This window comes from Anabrus simplex, chromosome 7, assembly GCF_040414725.1.
Source record: "Anabrus simplex isolate iqAnaSimp1 chromosome 7, ASM4041472v1, whole genome shotgun sequence".
NCBI classification, from domain to species: Eukaryota; Metazoa; Arthropoda; class Insecta; order Orthoptera; family Tettigoniidae; genus Anabrus; species Anabrus simplex.
The window spans coordinates 75556815-75568942 of NC_090271.1; the positions used below are offsets into that span (position 1 = coordinate 75556815).

The following is a 12128-nucleotide window of genomic DNA, read 5'->3' on the forward strand; positions in this document are numbered from 1 at the left end:
TATCTTAAAATTATTATAACCATTATTTTACGTTTCGATTCATACACCTTCTGTTGTTGGACAGAATAAGTTTGTTAAATTTTCCGCTATCCTCCAGTCACATCTTTTTCTTTAGCAATGGTTTATGGTGTGGGTTACTGTAGTCATGTCCTATTTCGTGAACCATGGGCAACGGCTGTGTGGCCTAGTAAGTGGTCATGAGAGTCGGGATACCAGATGCTACGGAATGGGAGTGGGCATCTCGGACATATTCTGAGAAATGTCCTTCCTTGTGCTCAGGCGGCTAGCAGTATACTATCCACTGATGGTCCCTAACCCGTTAGAGGAGAGATCCGTACTTAGATTATGCGTAAGTAGGGTAGCATCCTGCTTAACAGAATTTACCGAGCTCAGAACATGTTAAGCAAGCCTCGGACCTATGGGAGTAATGGAGCCCCTCTGACATTTGACAGACGAGGGATTCCTAGGAAACGACTTAGCGAGCGAAATGGAATTCCATGGCGTGCAATCAATATTAATGGGGCTTATGGAAGAAAGAAAGTAGAACTGGCTGAGTCACAAAAGAGCATGCATCTGGATGGGCTAGGAGTAAGTGATATTCGGGTAAGGGGAGATATGGAGAAAGAAATAGGAGATTGTAAAGTGTACTTGACAGGTGTTAAAAAAAGAAGGGCAGAGTGTGGGGTAGGACTGTTTATAAGGACTACAATTGCACACAACGTAGTTTCCGTTAGGCACGTATAGGAGCGAATGATGTGGGTAGATTTGGCAGTTGGAGGAATTAGGACGAGAATTATCTCAGTGTATTCACCATGTGAGGGTGCAGATGAGGATGAAGTTGACAAGTTTCATGAAGCATTGAGTGGCATCGTAGTCAGGGTCAACAGCGAGGATAGGATAGTGCTAATAGGCGGTTTCAATGCGAGAGTTGGAAATAGAACTGAAGGATACCAAAGGGTGAATGGTAAATGTGGCGAAGATATAGAAGCTAATGGGAATGGGAAGCGTTTGCTGGACTTCTGTGCTAGTATGGGTTTAGCTGTTACGAATACATTCTTCAAGCATAAGGCTATTCACCGCTACACATGGGAGTGTAGGGGTACCAAATCCATAATAGATTATATCTTAATCGACTTAGAATTCAAGAAATCAGTAAGGAATATACGTGTTTTTCGGGAATTTGTCGATGATACAAACCCATATCTGATCTGTAGTGAACTAAGTATCTCTAGGCCTCGGACAGAGAAAGTGAAATCTGTCTGCAAACGAATAATGGTAGAAAATCTCCAGGGCGTGAAAAGTATACTGAAGTACATGGATATGCTTTGCGGGAAGTTTGAAATAGTGGACAATAAGCAGGTTCAGGATATAGAAAGTGAATGTGTGGAATACAGGAATGCTGCAGTAGAAACAGCAATGGAATGCCTAGAAACAACTGTGTGTAAAGATAGGGAAAATCGAATATCTTAGTGGAATGATGAAGTGAGTGCTGCTGGTAAACGTAAAGGAATGCTTATCAGAAATGACTCCAAACAAGGGCCGATGCTGACAAGGAATTGTACGTTGATGAAAAAAACAGAGCGAAACAAATGGTTGATGAATCCAAAAGAAGTCGTGGCAAGATTTTGGACACGAACAACCAAGTTCATGGGGAGAGTAAAATGATGTTGGTGAAATTATGCTTGAGGAAGTGGGGAGGAATGTAAATAAACTGCATTGAAATAAATAAGCAGAAGTAGATGAAATTAGACCTGAAATGGTGAAGTATAGTGGGAAGACAGGGACGAAATTGCTTCATAGAGTAGTAACATTAGCATGGAGTGTTGGTAAGGTACCTTCAGGTTGGACAAAAGCAGTAATTGCACCTATCTGTTAGCAAGGGAACAGGAAGGAATGCAACAACTGTCGAGGTATATAAATGATTAGTATACCAGGAAAATTATTCGCTGGCATCTTGGAAGTGAGGGTGCGATCAGTGGTTGAGAGGAAGTTGGATAGAAACCAGTGTGGTTTCAGACCATAGAGGGGATGTCAGGATCAGATTTTCAGTATGCGCCAGGTAATTTAAAAATGCTACCAGAGGAGTACAGTTGTTTCTATGTTTCGTACATCTAGAGAAAGCAAGTGCTGTGGCCTCATTTAGTTCTATATCTATTTTCTTTAAATCGTTACAAGCTGAGTCTAAACATTGTCGTCTTGGTCTCCCTCTACTTCTCTTACCCACAGTCCATTATTCTCCTAGGTAACCTATCCTCTTCCATTCGCCTAGCCATAGTTTAGTAATTCACAGAGGTCTGCAGGCTGAATGTTGAAAGGCAAAATGGTCTATAATGATGATGTTATAAATGTAGAAGCGACACGAGGAATGCGGTTAACTCTGTGTTGAGTTGTTTTATTTATCGTACGGCCTTTTAGTGCCGAGAGAGTCTGAGGATATGTTCGCTTGGCCTGGTGCATGTCTCTCTATTTGATGCCCACAGGCGACCTGCGCATCTTGATGTGGGATGACGATGATGATAAGGTATGGGGAAAGTGAAACCCAGTAACAGCACATATCCTGCTTCTGTGGAATATCATCAAAGGGTCTCCTCAAGGTTTAACGTCCCCGTCCGACGGACGAATCACCATCAATAAGGCCCTATGTAGAGGTTTGTAATTGACTCCAGGCTTTTGGAACGCAATCTAGTGATTAGAAATTGCATAATACACACCTCCTGCCCTGCCGACCAACATTTTGATGGTGAAAATAATTTCGGTCCGCGGGACTGGTACCGGCTAATCGCGGTGTCAGACAATTCAGACTTCTACGCCTGAACTATCAAGGCCACCACGCGAGCTTGCTGAGTAGTGAAACGGTTACACTTTTAGAATCGGTTTATTTGTGCATATCAGCAGACTTGGTAAAATTAGTCTGGTATTTTAGATACTTATTGGGTTTTACCTCACGAAGCGGGGCTGATTGCTGTGTCTACTGGTTGGATGGCCAGTTTCGTTACCGGCATAGACGCCGCAACCAGCCAACTATCTTAAATTAGTTTTAGATAGTAGGACAGGGTAGTTATGTGATTAGTGTAGTTTGCAGTGCGGTATCATCTTGCATCTGAGTAAATGTAGGTAAGGTAAGGGTTATTCTGCCCCAAGGCAGGTCCGAACCTCTGCAGAGGTGTTCCTGAGCCGGAGTTTACGTGCGGTAGGGGCCCCACCAACAGCGCGTGGCAACCCATCCAACTCCTGACCACGCCCAATGTTGCTTAACTTCGGAGATCTCACGGGATCCGGTGTTTCAACACGGCTACGGCCGTTGGCTTGAGTAAATGTAGTAGTTAATAAATCAGTTTTAGGAGGGGAGTTGTGGCTTATTTTCTTTATTACTTATAAACCTATGGTATGCACTATGGTTGGGAAAGAAAGGTATGTATGTATGTATGTATGTATGTATGTATGTATGTATGTATGTATGTATGTATGTATGTATGTATGTATGTACTTATGGGTTTTACGTTGTACTGGCTAAAAAGGAGCTTATGGTACTAAAAATGTGAAGGAAGCAACCGTGACCTTAAGTGAAGTGGCGCCACAAAGTTTCCTGATTTTTTTCTTTCTTCAAGCTGCTTTTCATCACACAGACACATATAGGTCTTATAGCCACGGTAGGCTAGGAAAGGGCTAGGAGTGGGAAAGAAGTGGCCTAGGTCTTAATTAAGCTACAGCCCCACCATTTGCATTATGTAGACGAGAAAACACCGAAAACTATCTTCAGGACTGCCGACAGTGGGGTTCCAACCCATTATCTCCTGAATTCAAACTCACAGCTGCGCGCCCCTAACAGCATTGCCAGCTTGTTCGGTACAACAGTTCCTGGGTGTGAAAATGGGAAACCACGGAAAACCATTTTCGGATATGCGGATAGTGGGGCTAGAAAATGTCATCATCGGAATGCATGCTCGGAGCCTTACAACCCAAACTGCGCAACCAGCTTGGTGACTGTAACACCGCAGGAGTTAATTCAAACCCGAAAGAAGTAGACTGTATGGTTCCATTTCGTGAACTGACCAAATCACTCCTGTTCCGCGAAAAATGTTACGGTGCTATCGTTATTATTATTATTTTTTTTTGCTAGTTGGTAACGTCGCACCGACACAGATAGGTCTTGTTCGACTCCTTGGCTGAATGGTCAGCGTTCTGGCCTTCGGTTCAGAGGGTCACGGGTTCGATTCCCGGTCGGGTCGGGGATTTTAACCTTCATGGGTTAATTCCACTGGCCCAGAGGCTGGGTGTTTGTGCCCCCAACATCCCTGCAACTCACACACCACATATAACACTATCCTCCACCACAATAACACGTAGTCACCTACATATGGCAGATGCCGCCCACCCTCATCGGAGGGTCTGCCTTACAAGGGCTGCACTCGACTAGAAATAACCACACGAATTTCTTTTTAGATAGGTCTTGTGGCGATGATGGGACAGGAAAGGGCTAGGAAGTGGCCGTGGCCTTAATTAAGGCACAGCCCCAGCATTTTCCTGGTGTGAAAATGAGAAACCACGGAAAACCATTTTCAGGGCTTCCGACAGTGGAGTTCGAACCTACTATCTCCCGAATACTGGATACTGGCCGCACTTAAGCGACTGCAGCTATCGAGCTCGGTCGTTAAATATTAGAGTGAATTTTCTAACGGCTAAGTAAACATCAAATAACACCACTTTGTAAAAAATGTTAAATGGAAATACAAATACTTTGGAAGAGGAATTCAGAAACCGCGGCTCCAGTTTTCCGTAATGTTGGCTGGGGACCGGACATTGTAGGGATGGAATGTTCCATGGTCTAAGAGGTTGGACACTGTGGTCTGGATGGTCCTGGAGAGGGTTGAGAAAAAGAGAAAGTTTTATGACGGATTTTATGTATATGGGCTGAGAAATAATTCTAGATGGGAGGTGTTGTTTGTCGTTGAGTTCGTAGGAAGTAGAGATCACCTGTGCGGATGTATTGGGTTAGGTAAGTTCTCGAAACCTTTTGTGGGTGGACAAATTTCGTTGGGAAAATACGAGGGGAGGGTTTCTGAGGCTGTCTTGATTTTGTCGGGAAAAAAACAGGGTCGTGTGGATGGCAACCTGTTTATTTGCGGTTATTACGGAGTGAATTAATGCTGTGAATTGTGTATGTATATTAAACATAGCCTAGAGCCTCCGTGCCTCAGGTGACAGCGTGCTGGCCTCTCACCGCTGGGTTCTGTGGTTCAAATCCCGGTCACTCCTATAAGATATGTGCTAGACCAAGCGGCGGTGGGGCAGGTTTTACTCCGCATACTCCGGATTTCCCTGTCATATTTCATTCCAGAAAAACTCTCCAATACCATTTCATTTCATCTGCCATTCATTAATCATTGCCCCAGAGGAGTGCGACAGGCTTCGGCAGCCGGCACTATTCCTATCCTCGCCTCTAGGTGGGGGCTTCATTCATTCCATTTCTGACCCGGTCGAATGACCGGAAACAGGCGGTGATTTTCATTTTCGTTAAACATAGGCTCTATTTGATGAGTATCAAGTCGTTGCCTGTGCAACTAAGTTAATATAACAAGTTTATAAATTGCTGATAAAATATGTATTCTTGCAAATTTGTTTTACGTCGCAACGACTAAGGGAGGTAAAGTGTTGGGATAGAGAAGGACTATGAGTGATAAGGAAGGGATAACGCCAGCATTTGTTTGGTTTGATTATTAGGAAATAAGGTAAAACCTATTGAGGGATACCAATAGTGGGGTTCAAACCCACCAGCTACCGTATGCTATCTGGCAGCTACGTGGCCCCAATAGCGTAGCGAATTCACTCGATACAAATAAAATAAACTAGAGGACCCGTGCAGCCGGTCAGATAATAGATCTTGATCTGCCTGTTGTAGTCATATTGTTTTGCCTGCCTTTTTCAAGAATTTTATGAACATTTAATGAGAAGCGCGTTATGGTATGCCACAGTTCGCAGTCAGAATTAGTCTGTTTGGTAGCAATCTATCCATGAACCCGCTAGTTTTATCCTGCAGTTCTTGATGTAAAGGTACTGTGTCGTAGTAGACAATGGTATATTTAATCGCAGTTCTATGCAGAACGGTTGTCTTGTGAGCTCATAGGTTAGTCTCCAAGGAGCGTTTTGCCAGGCAGAGAACTTTTTAAAGATACGGGGCCTTCACTATTTCTAGTGTAGCTAGGATATCCATCGATAATGTCTAAGGCGTATGTAATGGTGGGGTCTGTTTGTACGTGGACATTTTTCTCTTAGCAACATGTACAGTACAGTAAGTGATTAAGAACGCTCTGCCATCTGTTGAATGCATTTGAAAGCTGGGGAAGGTTAGAGAATCAAAGAGTATCTAGCGGGGAATAGTGTGATCAGATAAAGTGGAGACTCTCTGGCTTGACAGGTGGTAATCAAGCATAGCTGCATGTAGTGACATTCCTAAGGATACAAATCACAATACTTTATCAGAATATTAATGCAAGTGTTAGTCGCTTAGCAACTTGTTAACAGCAGAATGAATTGCGGGTTAGGAAAAGTCTCCGCCTGCAATTATTGGAGTGACTTTTTAATGATTTCATTTTATGAAACTCAATGTAGGCTGAACTTAGATATATATCAATGTCTCATGATTCACCAGCAGGAAATTCTGGAGGGAATAAAATAAAAATGAAAATACGTCCAGTAGAAAGGACGGACGGATTTGGCAAATTTGTGTTCAGTAAACTCTTATAATTTCGTGTGGCTATTTCTAGCCGAGTGCAGCCCTTGTAAGGCAGACCCTCCGATGAGGGTAGGCGGCATCTGCCATGCGTAGGTAACTGCGTGTTATTGTGGTGGAGGATAGTGTTGCAGGGATGCTGGAGACGGCACAAACACCCAACCTCCAGGCCACTGGGATTAACCAAAGAAGGTTAAAATCCCCGACCCAGCCGTGAATCGAACCCGGGACCCACTGACCCGTGGCCAGTGCGCTGACCATTCAGCCAACGAGTTGGACAGTAAAATCTTTTAATATATACAGTAGATACCTGAAGGAAGTAAAGACCTACAGACCACGATGTATCACCCTCTAAAATTACACACAACGTCATAACATGAATCCCACATATCCTTAAAACTATTATGAACCTAAGAAATCCTCCTGGCCAGAGAAAGAGTACATTATCCTCTGCATGAGCCGTCCCTTTTCTTATGAGTGGGGAATGAAATCATTTCCTCCTCCTAACGTGCTTATGTTAGAAACCATCATATACGATATTGATATTCATTATCTTAAAGTTTAAATACTAATGAGTAAATTGTTATTCTAGAAGTTCACCACACACTCCGACAGCTTGTTGCTTGTGGTTTATTTATTAAATACCTTCCCTCCTTCTTATGAGTATTAATCTAGTTAATTTATGTTCTAATGGTTTAAACATAAGTCGAAGATTTCAGTAATCGAGAACAGAGGAAAAAATAGCCGTTTCGGTTCGTGAAAGTATCACTTTCAATTTTGGATCTTACGGTTTGGTGAGGAAAGCGCGAGAAATTTCATCCATATTACTTTCCTTAGCATGCCCCTTCTCTGAAGTTTATACGTACATTATTTCCATGCCAGCTATCGGCATTAATCTTTGTGGTTCGATTATGAATTGGATTGAGAACGAATCTTATCTAATAATAATAATAATAATAATAATAATAATAATAATAATAATAATAATCTCGTTCTTGCTCTTCTTGTTCTTCGCCATTTTCCCAGTTTATTTTGGGCGACACCTCATGTGAATTGGGGATTATTATTATTATTATTATTATTATTATTATTATTATTATTATTATTATTATTATTATTATTATTATTGCATTCGGGAGATAGTGTTTTCGAACCCCACTATCGGCAGCCCTGAAGATGGCTTTCCGTGCTTTCCCATTTTCACACCAGGCAAAGGCTGGGGCTGTAACGTAATCAAGGCCACGTCGCCTCCTTTCCTCTGCTAACCATTTCCTATCCCATCGTCACCATAAAACCTATCTGTGTCGGTGCGATGTAAAGCAAATTAAAAAACAATTTATTATTATCATTATTACTATTAATATTAAATAATCCCATTTAGGATTATGCAAACCTCTTAGAGGCGTGTGTTTGCCTTAGTTTTTGTCCGAATTTATTTCATTATTTTGCTGTGGGTTGCTTTTCTGTCCTTCGCCCAAGTAGTACTGGTCGTTTCCTTTGTCAGTTTGCCCTTTGTGAAGTTTGAATCTAAAGTTCTTCCTATTTTTTATGTCTTCTTTTGTGATTCCAGGCAATTTAAGGTCTTTTTCGATTACACCGATCCATTTCAGTGTGTTTACGTAGAAGTCAAGTATTCGTTTTCTGAGTCCCTCAGGATTCATTGTTTTGATAAGGTCGTACCATTTTAATTTGTGTTTTCTAATGTAACTTTGAATGTCTATGTATTGCTTGATTTCCTGGTTGTTTCAGAGTCTACTGTTCGCTTGCGAGTTATGGACCTAGAATAATATGATTTTTGCCTTATTTTCCCTCAATGTTTTTGATGTCTGCCTTTTCGTTCAAAATTTGCGTTTCCGATCCATAGAGACATTTTGTTTATTGATCGTATTGTAAAGTCTTAATTTTGGGTGTCTGGTGATACATTGTTTTAGATATTTTGGATGCCTTGAACACTATAGTAGTCCTACTTCCATTTCCATGGCATCTAATATCTTTGGATTTTATTTCGATTCCGTTTGTCTGCATTGTTTCTCCTTCTTGTTCTTCCTGTTCTTCGCTATTTACCCAGTTAATTGTGGGAGACACCTAATCTGAATGTGGCCCAGTTTTATGTCGGGTTGCCCTTCCTGACATTAACACTCTTTTTCAGAATATGTTCAGCGTCGTGAAATGATATTAGACGAATAAGCCTGAACTGAATTTTTGAAAGTAGCAAAGATCATAATACGAAGGTAAAGATGGAATTCAAGACGACAAATTGGGGTAAATATTCAGTTGTAGGGAAAAAAACTATGGACTGGAATAATTTACCATGAGAGATGTTCAGTAAACTTCCTAAATCTTTCAAATAATTTGAGATAAAACTTGGTAAGCAGTTCGTAGGGAATGGCAGCTCTTAATGCAGATCAGTGGATATTGATTTTTTTTTGGGATAATTTGCTTTGCGTCGCATCGACACAGATACGTTTTATAGCGACGATGGGATAGGAAAGGGCTAGGAGCGAGAAGGAAGTGGCCATGGCCTTAATTAAGTACAGCCCCAGCATTTGCCTGGTGTGAAAATTGCAAACCACGGAAAACCATCTTCAGGGCTGCCGACAGTGTGGTTCGAACCCATTATCTCCCAAATGTAAGCTCACAGCTTACGCGACCCTAACCGCACGGCCACTTGCTCGGTGATTGATTGATTGATTGATTGATTGATTGATTGATTGATTGATTGATTGATTGATTGATTGATTGATTGATTGATTGATTGATTGATTGATTGATTGATTGTAGTATGTCGTACATAGATGAAATATTTATTACGACGACCGAGAGAGTTTGCTACGCGATTTGAATCTCGTAGACCGGGCGAGTTGGCCGTGCGGTTAGGAGCGCGCAGCTGTAAGCTTGCATCCGGGAGATAGTGGGTTCGAACCCCACTGTCGGCAGCCCTGAAGACGGATTTCCGTGGTTTCCCATTTGCACACCAGTCAATGCTGAGACTGTACCTTAATTAAGGCCACGGTCGCTTCCTTATCTTTCCCAAGCCTTCCCTATCTCACCGTCCCCATAAGACTTAAGTGTGTTGGTGCGACGTAAAGCAAAAGGCAAAAAAAAAAAAAAAAAAAAAAAAGAATCCCGTACCTGACAACTTGCGTTTGGGCGATATTGTGTTCTCTTGGTTTTTTTTTTCTATTTGTTTTACGTCGCACCGACACAGATATGTCTTATGGCGACGATGGGATAGGAAAGGCCTAGGAAGTGGAAGGAAGCGGCCCTGGCCTTAATTAAGGTACAGCCCGGCATTTACTTGGTGTCAAAATGGGAAACCACGGAAAAACATCTTCAGGACTGCCGACAGTGGAGCTCGAACACACTATCTCCTGATTACTGGATACTGGCCGCATTTAAGCGACTGCAGCTATCGAGCTCGGTACATTGGGTTTGAACCCTACAGTTGGCAGCACTGAAGATGTTTTCTCCGTAGTTTCCCATACTCACACCAAGCACATTCTTTGTTTTAACCTTCATTATTTATAACCTGTTTTTCCTCACACCGGCACAATAGGTCTAATGGCAATGATGGGATGGGAAAGGCCCAGGAGTGGGAGTAATCTGCTGTGGTCTCTTAATTGACGTACAGCCCCTGCATTTACCTGATGTGAAAAAGGGAAACCACGGAAAACCATCTTCAGGGCGGCTGACAGTGTGGTTCGAGCCCACTATCTCCCGGATTCAATGCCACAGCTGCGCGCCCTAACCGCACAGCCTACTCGCCCAGTTGTACTTTAATTAAGACCACTGTAGATTGCTTCCTAAAACTAGCCCCGTCCCATCCCATCGTCTCTTAAGAGCTGTCTGGTCGGTGCGAAGTAAAGAATTTGTTGAAAAACAAGAACACAAATACCCAGTCCCCGAGTAAGAGAAACTTAGCAAATGCAGTTCCAATGTGCTGACCATTCAGCCAAGGAGCTGAACTGACACCTGATTCGCTTCACGGAAGTATTTAAATTCTAAATTTTGAGGTACTTTTGATGCTTATTTGTAGCTGACTGATTTTCTCACTGTTTACTTTAGCCGGGCTGAGTGGCTTAGACTGTTGAGGCGCTTGCCTTCTACCCGAGCTCTGCAGGTTCGATCCTGGCTCAATCCGGTGGTATTTGGTATTTATTGCTGTAAAAACAATTACATTCGACTGAATCTGTATCTAGGATAGAAGGATAGTCAGTGTAATTAACGCCTGGCCTACTGACGATCTATGAGAGGGTTCAAACAGCTCCAATTTCTTATGGCCAACGCACCAGGGTGGACAGGTAAGATACGTACGTTAAGGAACCATAAGACACAAACCTTCAATGTCGTATTGCATAGTTAATGTTGTGCAAAATTGGAGTTACAGAATGATTTTAGCACCTATGCAGGAAACGTCTGCTTCGAGAAATGAAGACATTCGTGTGATCGAATTTCGAGTACTAGAGAAATAAATAGACACGAAGAATAGAACAGACGGTAGGAAAATTTACGTTATTTCGAGGTACTGGAAATTCGATTAACGGAGGTTCGAGATATCGAGATTCCATTTTTTCTAAATACTAATCAAAAATAAAAAGGAAGAAGTTCAGCACTTCGAAGAATGAAGTTACCGGGAAAATAAAAGACATAGGCCACAAAGGACGTGGAAATGAAAGACTCCCTAGGAATTCCAATAGTAATGCCATCGAGGTCGGAAAAGAACAAGAGTTGACAAAGAGTGTCTGTTTAGAAAAGAGGAGCCTGACAGAAGTACGTGGAACCAATGACAAGGGAACCATGTGCTAGGGGAACCACGCTCACTCATGTTGAGAGCTCCTGGTCCCCATTTCAATCGGTTCTTATGAGAAGGGGACGAGTGGATGCATTCTAGCGCTCACACCCACCATGGAAAAATAGTTTCAAGACCTATCCACGTTTTTGAGGTTTTCGGAGGCATCAAGGTGCCAGAATTTTGTTCCGCATGAGTTTTTTTAATTGCCGATAAATTCTCCGACACGAAACAAAGGTATAAGAGCACTTTCAAATACCTTCGGAGTGGCCCGCGATCGAAATCGCAATCTTGAGCTCAGAACGTCAGCACTAGACAGACTTGCATGGGTTACATGTATTTTAGAAATATTTGGTGATCGGTACCTATAATTCAGTTTCTTATTCAATACACCCTCGTGAGTGGAGGGGCAGATTTCTCCTTCGTTATTCCCCATTCATTCAGGATGTGAATTAAAGTGCGACTCATGAACGCTTCCAACTTGAAAGTCTGAGCAAGTTAGCCGATGTGTAGGTGTTAGCTTACGTCCCACTAACCATTTTGCGGTTTTCGGAGACGCCGAGGTGCCGGAATGTTGTCCCGCAGGAGTTCATTTACGTGTCAGGAAAT

At 42.4% G+C, this 12128-nt stretch overlaps 1 pseudogene; it reads left to right on the forward strand.

Moving 5' to 3' along the window:
• The first annotated feature begins 567 nt into the window (after positions 1–567).
• Positions 568–1470, forward strand: LOC137501540 (craniofacial development protein 2-like; annotated as a pseudogene).
• The last annotated feature ends 10658 nt before the right edge of the window (positions 1471–12128 follow it).